The following is a 12,561-nucleotide window of genomic DNA, read 5'->3' on the forward strand; positions in this document are numbered from 1 at the left end:
GCCTTTAGAGTAGTAACAGGCTCTCAGGCGTGGCAAGTAACGCCATCTGGTGGAATCAAAAGAGAATCTCTAGATACTCAAAGCCAATCTTTTGCCACAAGAGGGACAGAACTTAAACCCCTGATGTGTTGGGAAGAGTACTTTTGTACTCCTGCACAGCATACTAATTCTGGCATGGAAAGGTCTCCACTGATTTACACATATACTAAATTCACATTATTAACACGTACCTTATTAGTGACATTCAAATTAATTGCTGTGGTATCTCTAGACAAATTGAAATTTGTAGTTACTTTCTACAAATTTATAGCTTACTTGTAGCTTCTCTCTAAGAGCCTTTCCTTTCAGTTCTATGATTTTACATCATCTATGATTGTGGAACATTTGTTTCTCATCAGAAATGGCTGCATTGATAAAATCTCACAAAAGGCTATATGGGATGTGACTTTAAGGAAGTTATTAACGCATTCAACAAATATTTATTGACTATAATGAGCCAGGCACAGTTCTATGCTCTGGACTCAGAGTATACCTAAGACACACAAGATCCCTGCTCTCATAGAGCTTAGACCAGTGGAGATGGGGGCAGAAAAGAAACAAGCAAAAATGTTAACAAGATGAGGTCAAGGATGAACGTAACAATGTAAACCACTATCCATGTGGTGCAGCAGTGCTGCAAAATGTATTACCAAATGCAGTGAATGCGCCATGATGATGAAAGAGGTTGTTGATGTGGGAGCAGAGGGGTGAGGGGGTTGGGAGGTATATGGGGACCTCATATTTTTTGAATGTAACATTAAAAATAAATAAATAAAAATTTTAAAAAAGGATGAACATAATTTGAAAAAGCAATGTGAGAGGGAAAGGAAGAGTTGGGGAACCATTAAATAGGATGGTCAGAGAACATCTTCTTCTGAGATCCAAAGAAGAGTTATTCTTCTCAGGATGAAATTTGTTTTTAAAGACTATTCCAGGGAAACGGACTTGGCCCAGTGGTTAGGGCGTCCGTCTACCACATGGGAGGTCCGCGGTTCAAACCCCGGGCCTCCTTGACCCGTGTGCAGCTGGCCCATGCGCAGTGCTGATGCACGCAAGGAGTGCCCTGCCACGCAGGGGTGTCCCCCGCGTAGGGGAGCCTCACGCACAAGGAGTGCACCCATAAGGAGAGCCGCCCAGCGCGAAGGAGGGAGCAGCCTGCCCAGGAATGGCGCCGCCCACACTTCCTGTGTCGCTGACGACAACAGAAGCGGACAAAGAAACAAGACGCAGCAAACAGACACAGAGAACAGACAACCGGGGGAGGGGAGGGGAATGAAATAAATAAATAAAATCTTTAAAAAAAAAAAAGACTATTCCAGAATACTCGTCTACATGCATCTTTTTCAAAACTCTTGGAACTTACTGTATGGTCCACTGATCTTACTTCTTGGTATATTCACCAAAGAATTGAAAGCAGGGACACAGATACCTGTACACCAATGTTCCTAGCAGCATTATTCACAATAGCCGAAAGATGGAAGAAACCCAAGTATCTATGAACAGATGAATGGTTAAACAAAATGTTATATACACGCAGAGGAATATTAGTCAGTCATAAAAAGGATGAAGTCCTGATACATGTGACAACATGGATGAACCCTGAAGACATCCTGTTGAGTGAGATAAGGCAAATACAAATATTTTTTTATCTCACTTGTATGAAATAAATAGAATATGCAATTCTTAGATGCAGAAGATTATAATGTACCAGGGGCAGGGATGGGGTGGGAAAAGGGGAGTTATACTTAATGGGTGGAGTTTCTGTATTAGTCAGCCAAAAGGGTGCTGATGTAAAATACCAGAAATTGGTTGGTTATTATAAAGGGTATTTATTTGGGGTAGGAGCTTACAGATACTAGGCCATAAAGCCTAAGATACTTCCCTCACCAAAGTGTATTTGCACGTGTTGGAACCAGATGCCTGCTGATGTCTGTGAGGGTTCAGGCTTCCTGGGTTCCTCCCTTCCAGGGTCTTGCTTCTCTCTGGGTTCAGGGGTCCTCTCTTCTTAGGGTTCGAGCTTAAGTCTTCAGCATCAAACTCCAACATCAAAAACCCCTAACTCTGTCCTCTGCCATGCCTTTTGTCTGTGAGACCCCACCCACCAAAGGGTGGGGACTCAATGTTCTACTGGCACAAGAGGTTTACATAATTACTTAATCAAGTAAACCTCTGAATCCAATATAATCTACTATGCCCAGAGGAAAAAATCAGTTTACAAACATAATTCATTTCTTTTTGGAATTCATCAATAATATCAAACTGCTACAGTTTCTGTTTGGGGTGACAGAAATGTTTTGGTAATGCATGGCAGTGATGATAGCACAACACTGTAAATGTAATTAACACCACTGAACTGTACACTAGAAAGTGATTAAAAAGGAAAATCTTATATAGTATATACATTACCACAATAAAAATTAAACTTCCAGGAAGATGATGGATTGTAACAACACAGGACTCTCTCCTCTCCCAGAAAAAATAGCTAGAGGACAGGCAGAAACGGCCTGGAAAAAAATGCTCTAGGGTTTAGGGCAGATATCAGGAGAAAGAGGGACACCACCCAGAAGAGAAAGGGGCAAAAGAAAAGAATCACCATGGCAAAACCATGAGTTAAAAGCAGCAGCTGCACCTGCTGGCATCCTCCCACACCCACAGAGACAATTTTGAATTCTCAGGCCTTGGGTGGCAGCCACAAAGGGTGCCCCAGGGATCTACCTCCCAAGGAAAGGGGAGAGAGAGGAACACAGCCTAAGGCTGGCTCAACTTTTGACCCACAGATTTGGTCTGCTGTGTCTCAGGAGCCCTTACAGGCCAGGTGGGCCTGGGCCATTGTTTGCTTTGGGAGCCCGCAGAGGACTAAAGGGATCTGACCCTCTCACTCTACCTCTCTACTAACCGGGACTGATGGTTGAGGACACAGAAGGGAGTGGAATTATTTCCTATCAGGGAAAAGGGAGAGGCCTGCTAGTGAAGGCTGGAGAACTGCCTCAGAGAAAGTTTGAATTATGAGGCTCTTAGCCTCAGGCAGGATTTTCTGTCGCATTGATCCAGTCCAAGTTGCAACGAACACACGTCGACCAAACTTTGAACTGAGATGGCTGTCAAAGATCGCCATCTGCTGGAGAACCAAGGAAGTGCACGTGAGGAAATTAAAAGTAAATAAGAGCAGCCTTTACAGCCCTGTATTAGTCAGGGTTCTCTAGGAAAACAGAATCAACAAGAGATATCTGTCAAGAGTATGCGATCCTATAAGAGTCTCTCACGCAGACGTAGAGATGTACAAGTCCAGGTTCCACAGGCAGGCTGTAACCAGGGACTGCAATGAAAGTCCAATGAAGGTTCTTGATGAGTTCTGGGAGATGGTGGCTGTCCAAAGATGAGCTGGGAAATTCTCTCTCAATGCTGGAATCACTTCCCGTTTTAAGTTAAAGCATTCAGCTGATTGGGTTAAGCATCACTCATTGCTGATGGCAATCTCCCTGACTGACGTAATTATAATCAGCTATTTATGATTTACCACTGCAGTAAAGTCAGTGGTGACTAAAGCCCATAAATGCCCTTGTATTACAGTTAGCCCAGCGCTTGCTTGACCAACAACTGGGCACAATTACCTGGCTGAGTTGACACAATAGCCTAATCAGCACCATCCACCCCTTGCCAACTCGGCAACCATACACACTACCTTAAACCATACTTAGTCTCTAAGTAAAAGCAATAACAGACATGCATATATATATATATATATATTTCCACCTAACAATGTTCAACTCGCCTGTGTACAACTGAAACACATTAATTCCATACAGAATAGGATGCAAAGTCTTAGGTAATATTCACTCTCAAACTTGACATCCTCAAATATTATGACATGAAATGGATATAACTTGTTATATGATAAGGGAAATGTTTGGGAAAGAAGACAAAGAAATTCGTTTTGTGCACATATACAATCATCATCAAAATGAAACAAGGGAGAAGCGGACTTGACCCAGTGGTTAGGGCGTCCATCTGCCACATGGGAGGTCCATGGTTCAAACCCCGGGCCTCCTTGACCCGTGTGGAGCTGGCCCACATGCAGTGCTGATGCACGCGGGGAGTGCCCTGCCACGCAGGGGTGTCCCCGCGTGAGGGAGCCCCACGCGCAGGTTGTGCGCCCTGTGGGGATAGCTGCCCAGTGCAAAGGAAAGTTCAGCCTGCCCAGGAATGGTGCCGCACACACGGAGAGCTGACGTAGCAAGATGACACAACGAAAAGGAAGATTCCTGTGCCGTGGACAACAGAGGTGGACAAAGAATGCACAACGGGTGGACACAGAGAACAGGCAACTGGGGTGGGGGGGAGGGGAGAGAAATAAATATATAAATCTTTTTTAAAAAAATGAAAACAAGGAAGAAAGATTCATGACCATTATAGTCCTCATTTCTATAACTGGTCACGTGGGCGAAGTTGACATTTTTTAATACCTTCTTCCACTACCCATTCCATGTTTCCATTACCCTCAGCAAGCACTTTAGCTGGCTGTGGTTCTTTGCCTGGTGGGGTGACTCAAACTTTCATTCCTGAAGATTCCAGGCCATAGTTAGTCCTGCTTGGTTTGGGTTGTTGCAATTTTCCATTGACTTTAATGATAAGACATGGCAGTACTAGGAGATGCCCTTGAGGATCTCCTGTATTCTAGGCAAACTCTTCTTTACCCCCATTATGTAGATGCAGTCCTATTTCCCCTTGATAGGATCAATCACTCCAACCAGTACAGTAATTCCCTTCTTTGACTGTTGATTCAGAGGTAAGAGGAGCCCAAAGTGGCCAGGTGGCAGTTTTACCTTCCAGTTCAATGGAATCATTGTTGTGTTCCCTGGTGACAGCACTCTTCCTTTTGAGACTAAAACCTGTAGACCAGCAGAGTTTGAGGTTGCAGGGACAGTAAGCAAAAATTTTCTTAGTGGGTCACTAGAGGTAATAGTGAGTGTTGCCACTCCCATTTCCACCCCTTGATTCCCGGACCCAAGGATCTTGGTTATGGGAGAAACAGCACCAAAGAGTGGACGCTGATTCAAAGCACACGCAGCCTCCTGGAGAACATTGCCCCAGCCCTGCAAGGTATTGCCACCCAGTTGGTGCTGTAATTGAGTCTTCAAAAGGCCATTCCACTGTTCTATCAATCCAGCTGCTGCAGGGCGATGGGGAACATGGTAAGACCAGTGACTTCCATGCTCATGTGCCCATTCCCACACATCATTTGCTGTCAAATGGGTTCCTTGATGGGAAGCAATGCTGTGTGGAATGCCATGGTGGTAGATAAGACATTCAGTAAGTCCACAGATGGTAGTTTTGGAAGAAGCATTGAATGTAGGAAATGCAAACCCATATCCAGAGTATGTGTCTATTCCAATTAAAACAAATCACTGCCCCTTTAATGGTGGAAGTGGCCCAATGTAGTCAACCTGCCACCAGGTAGCAGGCTGGTCACCTCGAGGAGTGATGCCATATCGGGGGCTGAGTGTGGGTCTCCGCTGCTGGCAGATTGGGCACTCAGCAGTGGCTGTAGCCAAGTCAGCCTTGGTAAGGGGAAGTCCATGTTGCTGAGCCCATGCACAACCTCCATCCCTACCTCCATGGCCACTTTGTTCATGAGCCCACTGGGCAATCATAGGAGTGGCTGGGAAAAGAGGCTGAGCATTAGCCACAGAGCAGGTCATCTTATCCACTTAATTATTAAAATCTTCCTCTGCTGAGGTGGCGGACTTGGCCCAGTGGTTAGGGCGTCCGGCTACCACATGGGAGGTCCGCGGTTCAAACCCCGGGCCTCCCTGACCCATGTGGATCTGGCCCATGCGCAGTGCTGATGCGCGCAAGGAGTGCCCTGCCATGCCGGGGTGTCCCCTGCGTAGGGGAGCCCCATGCGCAAGGAGTGCATCCCGTTAAGGAGAATCACCCAGTGCAAAAGAAAGTGCAGCCTGCCCAGGAATGGAGCCGCACACACAGAGAACTGACACAACAAGATGATGCAGCAAAAAGAAACATAGATTCCTGTGCCGTTGATGACAACAGAAGCGGACGAAGAAGACGCAGCAAACAGACACAGAGAACAGACAACCGGGGTGGGGGGAGAAGGGGAGAGAAATAAATAAATAAACAAATCTTTTTTTTTTTTAATCTTCCTCTGCTGAAGTTACCTTCTAGTGAGCATTCACGTGGGACACAAAAATTTTCACGTTTTTTGCCCACTCAAAAAGGTCAATCCACATACCTCTTCCCCAGACCTCTTTTTTTGTTTGTTTTGTTTTGTTTTTGTTTTTTTTAAGATTTATTTATTTCTCTCCCCTTCCCCCCCACCCCAGTTGTCTGTTCTCTGTGTCTATTTGCTGTGTCTTCTTCTTTGTCTGCTTCTGTTGTTGTCAGCGGCACGGGAATCTGTGTTTCTTTTTGTTGCGTCATCTTGTTCTGTCAGCTCTCCTTGTGTGTGGCACCATTCCTGGGCAGGCTGCACTTTCTTTTGCGCTGGGCGGCTCTCCTTACGGGGCACACTCCTTGCGCGTGGGGCTCCCCTACGCGGGGGACACCCCTGCGTGGCAGGGCACTCCTTGCACACATCAGCACTGTGCATGGGCCAGCTCCACATGGGTCAAGGAGGCCCGGGGTTTGAACCGGAGACCTCCCATGTGGTAGACGGACGCTCTAACCACTGGGCCAAGTCCGCCTCCCCCCAGACCTCTTTGTCACCAATTTTTCAATCACGTTCCTTCCAAGTCCCTGACCATCTAGCCAAACCATTGGCAACAGCCCATGGATCACTGTACAAACACACCTTTGGCCATTTCTTCTTCCAAGCAAAATGAACAACCAGGTGCACTGCTTGAAGTACTGCCCACTGGGAAGATTTGTCCTCACCACTCTCCTTCAGGGATGTCCCAGAAAGGGGCTGGAGTGCTGCAGCTCTCCACATTCGGGTGGACCTGAATATCATGCAGAACCATCTGTAAACCAGGCCCGAGTTTTCTCTTTCTCAGTCAACTGATTGTAAGGGACTCCCCAAGAGGCCAAAGCTGTGGGCTGGGAAAGAGAAGGTAACATGGCAGGGGTGGCGACCACGGGCATTTGGGTCACTTCCTCATGTAACTTACTCATGCCTTCAGGACCCGTTTGAGCCCTGTCTCATATACACCACTTCCACTTTATGATGGAGTGCTGCTGTGCATGCCCAACTTTATGGCTTGGTGGGTCAGACAATACCCAGCTCATGATAGGAAACTGAGGTCTAATGGTAACTTGATGGTGCATGGTTAAGCATTCAGTCCCTACTAAGGCCCAGTAGCAGACCAAAAGCTGTTTCTCAAAAGGGGAGTAGTTATCTGCAGAGTATGGCAGGGCTTTGCTCCAAAATCCTAAGGGTCTGAGTTATGATTCTCCTATAGGGGCCTGCCAAAGGCTCCAGACAGCATCTCTGTTTGCCACGGAAACTTCCAGCACCATTGGATCTGCTGGATCATATGGCCCAAGTGGTAGTGCAGCTTGCACAGCAGCCTGGACCTGATGCAGAGCCTCTTCTTGTTCTGGTCCCCAATCAAAACTAGCAGCTTTTCTGGTCACATGGTAAATGGGCCAGAGTAGCACACTCAAATGAGGAATGTGTTGTCTCCAAAATCCAAAGAGCCAACTAAGCATTGTGCCTCTTTTTTGGTTGTAGGAGGAGCCAGATGCAACAGTTTATCCTTCACTTTAAAAGGGATATCTCGATATACCCCACACCACTGGACACCTCAAAATTTCACTGAGGTGGAAGGACCTTGTATTTTAGTTGGATTTATCTCCCATCCTCTCACACAAATGCCTTACTAATAATTCTAGAGTCTTTGCTACTTCTTGATTATTAGGTCCTATCAACATGGTATCTGTCAATAGTATGCAATTCTATAAGAGTCTCTCACGCATCTGTAGAGATGTACACGTCCAGGTTCCACAGGCAGGCTGCAACCAGGGGCTGCAATGAAAGTCCAATGAAGGTTCTTGACAAGTTCTGGCTGTCCAAAGACAAGCTGGGAAATTCTCTCTCAATGCTGGAATCACTTCCCCTTTTAAGTTAAAGCATTCCGCTGATTGGGTTAAGCATCACTCATTGCTGATGGCAATCTCCCTGACTGACGTAATTGTAATCAACTATCTATGATTTACCACTGCAGTAAAGTCAATGGTGACTAAAGCCCATAAATGCCCTTGTATTACAGTTAGCCCAGCGCTTGCTTGACCAAACAATTGGGCACAATTACCTGGCTGAGTTGACACAATAACCTAACCATCACAAACCCCCTCCTCAAGGCCCTTGGCAGTGGGTCTGCAACTCATTACTGGGTCTAGGGCCCAGATCTGAGCAACTAACAGGCAATTCTAAAGACCCAGAACAGGTTGAACCAAAATTCAAAGAAAAATAGTAACACAGCCTCCCACCATTAAATCCTATGAAAGAGAAATAAATTGAGCATCTGAGTAAGCTCACCATCATAATCAGATGCCTAGACATCAGCAAAAAATTATGAGCCATACTAAGAAAATGGAAAACATGGCCCAAGCAAAGGAAAAAAAAAAAAGATATAGGCTGACAGAAAGGAAACATGAGCTATCCTAGAAGAGACTCACCTTAGACCCAGGGATACAAACCGATACAAACCGGCTGAAAATGAAAGTTGGAAAAAGATACTCCATGCAAACTGTAACAAAAAGAGCAGATACTGGGAAACAGACTTTGGCCCAGTGGTTAGGGCGTCCGTCTACCACATGGGAGGTCCGCGGTTCAAGCCCTGGGCCTCCTTGACCCGTGTGGAGCTGGCCCAAGCGCAGTGCTGATGCGCGTAAGGAGTGCCATGCTACACAGGGGTGTCCCCCGCGCAAGGAGTGCACCCATAAGGAGAGCCGCCCAGCGCGAAGAAGGGAGCAGCCTGCCGAGGAATGGCGCCGCCCACACTTCCCGTGCCGCTGATGACAACAGAAGCGGACAAAGAAACAAGACGCAGCAAAAAGACACAGAAAACAGACAACCGGGGTAGGGGAGGGGAATTAAATAAATAAAAAAATAAATAAATCTTAAAAAATAAAAATAAAATAAAATAAAAAAAAAAGAGCAGATACTAATATCAGACAAAACAGACTTTAAATGCAAAAAGGTTATGAGATACAGAAGGCGATTATATATTAATAAAAGGGACAATCCACCAGGAAGAAAAAACAGTCATAAATATCTATGCATCTAACCAGGGTGCCCCAAAATATATGACGCAAACTCTGGCAAAACTGAAGGAATAAATAGACATCTCTACAATTATAGCTGGAGACTACAACACTCCACTCACATCATTAGATAGAACAAAACACAAGATCAACAAGGAAACAGAGAACTTAAACAATATAAATGAGCTAGACCTAACAGACATGTACAGAATGCTGTACCCAAACTCAGCGGATTATACATTCTTCGGAAGTGCCCATATATCTTTCTCCAGGATAGACCACATGTTAGGTCACAATGCAGGTCTCAATAAATATAAAAAGCATCTTCACAGATCATAACAGAAGGAAAGTGGAAATCAATAATAGATGGGAAAGAGATAAATTTGCAAATGTGTGGAGGCTGAACAACACACTCCTAAATAATCAGTGGGTCAAAAAAGAAATCATAAGTGCAATTATTAGGTATATTGAGACAAATGAAATCAAGAATACAACTTTATCAAAACTTATGGGAAGGGAGTAGATATACCTCAAGTGGTTGAGCCCTGATTCCCATGTACGAGGTCCCAGGTTCAATTCCCCAACACCTCCTCAAAAATTAAAAACAAACAGATGAAAAAAACAATTCTCATTGGGGAAAAGATGTAGCTTGGTGGTTGGGCACCTGCTTCCCATGTACAAAGTCCTGGGTTCAATTCCTGGTATCTCCTAAAAAAAAACACACACACAACTTATGGGATACAGTGTAGGCAGAGCCCTAAACACCTATATAAAAAGAACAGCTAAAATAAAAAATCTAACTGAACAACTGGATAAACCAGAAAAAGAACAGAAAACCATTCCCAAGTCAAGCAAAAGGAAAGAAATAAAAAAGATTAGAGCAGAAATAAATGAAATTGAGAACAACAACAACAAAAAAAGAGAAAATCAACAAAACCAAAAGCTGGTTCTTTGAGAAGATCAATAAAATTGACAAACCCTTAGCCAGACTAACAAAGAAAAAAAGAGAGAAGATGCAAATAAAATAAAATCAGGGAAGCTGTTGTGGCTCAACTGAAAGAATACCTGCCTACCATATGTAGGGTCCAGGGTTCAATACCCAGGGCCTCCTGGCCTGTGTGGTGAGCTGGCCCACGCACAGTGCTGCTGCTGTGTGCAAGGAGTGCCAGGCCATGCAGGGGTGTCCCCCACGAAGGGGTGCCCCACATACAAGGAGTGCGCCCCGCAAGGAGAGCCGCCCCACACGAAAAAAGCGCAGCCCACTCAGGAGTGGCGCAGCACATGGAAAGCTGACACAGCAAGATGATGCAACAAAAAAAAAAGTGGCACAGTTTCCCGGAGCCATAAGAATGCAAGCACACAGAACACATAGCGAATGGACAGAGAGAGCAGACAACAGGGGAAAAGGGGAAATAAATAAATAAATAAAATCTTTTTTTAAAAAAGATTGGGAACAAGACAAGGACGTCCACTGTCACCACTGTTATTCAACATTGTGCTGAAGTTCTAACTAGAACAATTAGACAAGAAAGAAAAAAAATTAAAACAAACAAACAAATAAATAAATGGTATCCAAATAGGAAAAGAGGAAGTAAAAGTCTATTTGTGGATGACATGATCCTATATTTAGAAAATTCTGAAATGTCTATGACAAAGCTATTTGAGCAAATAACTGAGTTCAGCAAAGTTGCAGGATACAAGATCAACATGCAAAAATCCGTAATGTTTTGGTACACTAGTATTGAACAATCTGAGGAGGAAATCAGAAAAAAAGATTCTATTTACAATAACAACAAAAAGACTCAAATACCTAGGAATTTAACTAAAGTAGTTCAGGACCTATATGCAGAAAACTACAAAACGATGCTAAAAGAAATCAATGAAGACCTAAACCAATGGAAAGACATTCTGTGTTCAAGGACTGGAAGACTAAATATTGTGAAGATGTCCATCCTACCCAAACTGATTTATGGATTCAATGCAATACCTATCAAATTCCAACAGCCTACTTTACAGAAATAGAAAAGGCAATTACCAAATTCATTTGGAAGGGAAAGTGCACTCGAACAGCCAAAAGCATTCTAAAAGAGAGGAGCAATGTGGAAGGACTTTCACTACCTAACCTTGAAATATACTACAAAGCTACAGTAGTCAAAACAGCATGGTATTGGCATAAACATATACACATTGATCAGTGAAATAGAGAGTCCAGAAATAAACCCTCATCTCTATGGCCAACTGGTTTATGACAAATCTACCAAGTCCATGTTAATGGGACAAAACAGTCTCTTCAACAAATGGTGCTGGGAGAACTGGATAGCCATAATGAAAAGAATGAAAATGTACCCCTATCTCACTCCCTATACAACTATCAGCTCAAAATGGGTCAAAGACCTAAACATAAAAGCCAGGACCATGAAACTACTAGAAAAACATGTAGAGAAACATCTTAAAGACCTAGTGGTAGGTGGTGGTTTCTTGGACCTTACATCCAAAGAATGAACAACAAAAGAAGAGAGATAAATGGAACTTCCTCAAAATAAAACACTTTTGCACCTCACAGGACTTTGTTAAAAGGGTGAAAAGACAGATGACTCAATGGAAAAAAATATTTGGAAATCACATATCCGATAAGGGTATTATTTAATAGTCATGATATATAGAGATGCTACAACTCAACAATAAAAAGACAAATGACCCAATTAAAAAACGGGCAAAAGACTTGAATAGACATTTGTCCAAAGAAGAAATACAAACGGAGAAAAACAAACACACACACACACACGAAAAAAATGTTCAACATCACTAGCAATTAGGGAAATGCAAACCAACAATGAGATATCATTTCATACCTATTAGAATGGCCACTATTAAAAAGATAGAGAACTACAAGCATTGGAGAGAATGTGGAGAGATAGCAACACTTATTCCCTGTTGGTAGGAATGTAGAATGGTAGAGCCACTGTGGAGGACTGTTTGGCAGTTCCTAAAGAAGTTGAATATAGATTTTCCAGGTAACCAGGCAATACTGCTACTAGTATATATATATATATATATACATATATATATATATATACCCAGAAGAACTGAGAGCAGTGACATGAGCAGACATCTGCACACCAGTGTTCATAGTGGCATTATTCACGATTGCCAAAAGCTGGAAGCAACCCAGGTGTCCACCAACCGATGAATGGATAAGCAAGCTGTGGTGTATACAAACAATGGAATATTACGCTGCTGTAAAAAGAAATGAAGGTGTAAAGATTTTGAGAACATGGATGAATCTGGAGGACATTATGT

The sequence above is a fragment of the Dasypus novemcinctus genome, chromosome 13, assembly GCF_030445035.2.
Source record: "Dasypus novemcinctus isolate mDasNov1 chromosome 13, mDasNov1.1.hap2, whole genome shotgun sequence".
NCBI classification, from domain to species: Eukaryota; Metazoa; Chordata; class Mammalia; order Cingulata; family Dasypodidae; genus Dasypus; species Dasypus novemcinctus.